The sequence below is a fragment of the Camelus bactrianus genome, chromosome X (assembly GCF_048773025.1).
Source record: "Camelus bactrianus isolate YW-2024 breed Bactrian camel chromosome X, ASM4877302v1, whole genome shotgun sequence".
Classification (NCBI taxonomy): Eukaryota; Metazoa; Chordata; class Mammalia; order Artiodactyla; family Camelidae; genus Camelus; species Camelus bactrianus.
This window is the reverse complement of record NC_133575.1, coordinates 89,358,132-89,363,456: the sequence shown is the minus strand read 5'-3', so window position 1 is coordinate 89,363,456 and position 5,325 is coordinate 89,358,132. Positions and strand designations below refer to the sequence as shown.

The 5,325-nt window shown below is 35.3% G+C and overlaps 1 pseudogene; it reads right to left on the bottom strand.

The window, feature by feature from the left end:
• Window positions 1-3,721: 3,721 nt before the first annotated feature.
• LOC105079099 (14-3-3 protein epsilon pseudogene) lies at window positions 3,722-4,391 on the bottom strand (annotated as a pseudogene).
• Between the last annotated feature and the right edge of the window lie 934 nt (window positions 4,392-5,325).

Sequence of the window (5,325 nt, the reverse complement as noted above, 5' to 3'; positions counted from 1 at the left end):
ATAGAAAATATTATTTAATTAAACTTTATCATGTAATGCTTTGTGTGAAGTTAGATATTTTTTCAATTTAACAGCCAGTTACTAATGGCTGTGATAAAAATCTGTAAGATATATAGGTTAAAAAAACAGAGGGCCCTTAATGTCTAGGAACTCATGTCTTATAACCCTCTCTTATTATTGCTCATCTGTAGGCACTTATGTCTTCATCCTGCAGGATCTGTAATCAAACCTGAGCAAGGCAAACTGTACACAGGAGACATATCTCTATCACTGAGTGAGATTTTGAATTTATCCTGTTGTTCTAAGTCATATATCCAATATACCTAAACTTCTCTTTTAAACCATGTGTGTCCAAATTCATGCTACTGAACAAGTCTTGATTTCTGATTATGTATTTGTTCTTTGGGATGGAAGCCCTGTCTGGATCCTAAATACTAAATACTACAGCATGTCTGGGGCCTTGAAAAACTTTCCACATGTTGCCAATTACCTTTCTATGTATTTCCTCCATCTGCCAGGAACCTTGATCAAAAGTGAACATTACCACCTACAAACATGCAGTGTTACAATGTACCTGAAACTGTCAATCACCACTTTCAGAAGCCTCTTGTTTCTGTGACCTTACACATCAGATCAGATTCCCCAGGACTCCATTGCCAGCCAAGTTCAAGCACAACTTAACCACATGTGATTGAATATTCTAATTTAAACTACTGATCATCCCTCTCAGGAATTGGTCTTATGGTTATGTCAGCAAACCGTTCTCATTTCACTTGTTTACTTTTCCTTCCACCACTAGCTTTGAAGCTGAGCCTACCTGAGTTATTGCAGTCACCTTAACAGTCATTTTCTATTCATAATCACAGTATGTACACAAATTTTCTACTATGCCCTATCTGCTCTTACAATCCAAAAGTGTACATTATTTTTATTTTGTTCACATCTTCAAAACAGAATATTAATCTGTAACTACCTGTTGTCTTCAGGAAATACCTACAATTAATGTACTGATATCTTAAAGAAAGTGACAAGGAAGGGAGGGAGGGAAGGAGGAGAAAAGAGAGAGAGGAAGGAGGGAGTGAAGGAAGGAGGAAGGAAGGAAGGTTGATTGGAATTAAGCACAGTGAAAAACTCAGTGTTTTGGCTTGTTGGCTTTGATCTCTAAGTATATTTCAAATGGAACATTAAAAATCTACAATTTGTGACACTAATGTGAAAATTTCTCCCTTAATACAAACTGTCTTTAGTATTTTTCAGCTGAAACTAAAATAAAAACACACTGCTCTCTAACTATTCAAGAAATACACTCATTATGCTACATAAGATAACATTAATGAAGAAATAAATGTTTTTAACATTAAAATTTTATATTTGTGATTTACATTAATTTCACAGGATAGTTCATGGAATTGTTTGCTCCTATGATTAAAGAACCTATCTTAAAAGCACTGCCCTAGATGGCAGAGGAGAAAATGCTAGCACAAGTAGGAACAACAAAATGTGAAGGTGTAAATTGCATTCAACAGTCAAGTCTACAAAAAGGCATTAGAAAACAAATTTCATATTACTCTGTAGGATTTGAATTGAAGTGTAATTATAAGATAATGAAAGTTATTTTCTTGTGTGATACATCAACTGGCTCTAACGGCAGCTCCCCCAATTGAAATCCACCCCGATTTGCAGCAATGTCAATAATGTTAGAGTATGTATATGGCCTCACCAGGTGTCTGTGTGAAATGAACAATATATTTGTTTTGGTTATGAGTTCAAATTATATTGGTGTAGTAAATATCACCCCATAAATCATTACATGGTGTAAACAGAGATAGAAAAAGTACATACGATAAGAATACAAGCTTCTATTCTCATGTAAAATTGTGAAAATATCAGTTTCAAAGTCATGTAAAAAATTAGTAACATTCAAAGATTGGAATGACAATTCTAAGATGGTAAACAAGAAAACTTCACTTTGTTTATGGAGAAAAGACTAATTATGACCATAAAATAACCAAAGTAGAAAGTAGTGTACATTTCAAGAAAGAAAATCGTATAAATTCAGGTTCATAATACCACTCCTTCCCAAAAGGGGACTTAAAAAGGGTAAAAAAAATTAAAGTATCATTGAAATTAAGACAATATATCAATCGCATAACACAACGCTGAGGAATATCATCCAGATATAAACATTCTGAATGAAATCAAAAGAATATGTTAAAAATCAACTACAGAGAGGCCGATGTAATTTTTTGGCATATAAACAGAAAAAAGTATGAAAAAACACGCTCGATTTCTCAAATTGAATAGAAAACACAGAGAGTATTATGCTGGCCACGAAACAAACTGAGGAAATATGGCAGTATCACCTAATTTTAAAATGCAATTAAAGTAGAAAATTGCTGGGATTTTATTGGTAAAAGCTAAGCTACTGGAATGGAAGACAGGAGTGAGTACATCACAGATAATGCAATAAAGGACAAAGGATAAAACCCATTAAGAAAAAAATCGGTACTCATAAAATGGGGGCTCAAAATCTAGATACTTGATATGCCTGATGAAAAGAAAAAAAAACAAATATAGCAACAATAACAAAACATTCACAAGTATACAAGAAGAAAATCTACCAGAAATGACAGAAGTCCTGAGTCTGCAAAGCAAAATGTTTCACAGTTACAAGCAAAGTTTATAGTGGCAACAAAATAAATAGAGATATTTCTCATTATTCAACTTTGGAGATGGGGAAGGAATATTATAGATACTCAGATAGAAGGTCACTCTGGAGCATTAAGATATTTTTGGCTGCAAGTACAAGAGTAAGTGGATTAAAGTGGTTTAAAAATAGGTTTTGCAATTCTTGTTGATTTGTTTCTCACTTGTTTTTGTTTTTATTTTCCTTACAAGAAATCTGAAAGAAGCTCTTCCACAGTTGGTACAGTGGCTCAGTGAGATCCACAAGGACCTGGGCCCTTTGTATCCTTTCACATGACACAGGCAGGAAGACTTCTGTTCTCAGTTTTTTTCTCATATGGCTATTGCATCATCCCTCATCATGTCCTCACACAGCCACACCCAAAAGCAGGAATAGAGGGTAGATACTTTCTCCTTATTTGTCTTACTTACTTATTTACTTGACTAGAGATGATATATTAGAAGTATGAAGGATGGAGGTGCAATAATATTTAGTGTTTTCATTAAGCTTTGTTTTATTTAAGTTTAATGTTAACTCCATGTTGTGTTTTAGTAAAAACAATACAGATTCTGTGTCTGTGGCTCCAGTCAGACATCCAGTAATACAGATTAACTTCAGATGGCACATACTGAACAAAGGAAGCTGAGGGATTGAATGGCGGGGGGCATTTCCCCAGGGGAGAGGGAAGGAGAAGAAACAAAGAATTGAACACGCATGCTGACTTTTGCGTACCACCCTCAATGCTAACCTGCTTCAGAGGGAGAGTGCAAGTAGGCAAGAAGAGCAGCCATAGATTGTTGGACAGTTACCAGCATCATGCTTTTCAGCAACATTTCAGCAGAGTTTGAAGCACTGTTTTACAATAAAACCATTACAACGAACTCCCCAATGAACTCCCCTTTAACCACCTCAAGCTAACACCCAATTAATTTTAAACACTGGTATAAAATCTGATTTAAACAATTAGAAAAAGGAAAAATGATACCACTTATGCCTCTAAGTGTAATTAACTTCTCTCTCAGATGCTTGCATCGCCTAGAAGTCTAACGGCTTTTGAATGTAATTTCCATTTCTAATGGCGATCTTGCCACATCTGGCAGGAGATGATACAGTAATGCTGAAAAAGCCTCTATGCAGTCCTCTTAGTATCTTAAAGCCATGGTCAGGGGAATTAAGAATTTCACTGTAGAATACAAAAAATTGAGAGCAAGACCTAAGCAAACAAGACGCACTGGTAGAAGTTCTATAATTGCAATATCATTGGCAGCTTTAAAGCTATTAGGCTGCTCTTTGCAGCCTCCTTCCTGTGGCAAATTCAGCCAGATAACTGTGTTAGTCCCCTTTTATTTTCTAATAGAAAACTTTGGACTCACCAGTGTTAACTGCTGGAATGAAGTGTTTATCCAGTACATCCAAACTGTCACAGCGGATTAGCTCAATCTCAACCATTGGCCAGTATTTCTGAATCATTTTTAGTTTGTCTACTCAGTCTCCTTTATTTTCTTCTTTCTGTTCAGTGCTGCTGATTATTCTCCAGGAGACTCTTTTTAGCTCCAATCACAGTTTTACACGCAACAGATAGGTTTCTTTCTTCAGCTGTCAACTCCACATCCATCCCTGCTACTTTCTTTATTAATTCTACCATTTCATCCTATCGCTCAGCTTCCTTGGCCAGCTTTGCCGTGTACACCAGAGTCTCCTGATAATGCACAATTTCCACTGGGGTCTGTGCAACAGATGGAAGTGGATAGGATCTCTCTCAGCCTCCTGCTCTACATCCAGGCAGCTCACTTATCTTTCTTGTTATGAGAAAAATCTTTCTTATAACACTCCAGCAATCTCTCCTTACATCTTATCAGTTCAATAAGACCACAATACTATACTCTAGCTGTAAAGGAGGCTGAGGAAGTGATTTTCTAACACTTTCATGCTCTATTATCAAAGATGGGACTCTGACAGCAAGGAAGAAGTGAAAGGGGACTGGCTAATGGCTAGGCAACTCCAAGTGTCTGATAGTCATCTAACAAGGGAAAAAATGACTGGGCTATTTGTAGATTTTCAACAACAGCAGATACCAAATATAGAAATAATATCAGAGGAATTTTTACAAACTACATAGATATGTACATATGTATACATATACATGTAAATTCACATATATTACATAAAAGTACACAAATCCTAAGTCTATATAATGTAATGAATTTTCACACAATGGACATACTTATGAAATCTCCACCCAGATTAAGAAATAGAATGTTACCAGCATCCCAGAATCCCTTCTTATACCCACCTGCTCTCCAGATGGAACCATTATCTTGACTTCTAACACCTCATTAATTTGCCTGTTTAAAAATTTTTGTATAAATTGAAGAATACAATACGTACTCTGCTGTGTTTGGCTTCTATTGGTCAACATTATTTTTGTGAGATGAATCAATGTCGTTTTGAATATCAGTATTTTTTTTATCTTCATTGCCATATAGCATTTTGTTATTGAATAGTCTACAAATTTTATCAGTTCTATTACTGAGGTATATTTGAGTTATTTTCAATTTTTGACTATTTATATCATGCTGCTATGATCATTCTGGTACATGACTTTTGGTGCAAATTAGTATACACTCCATTTGAATATA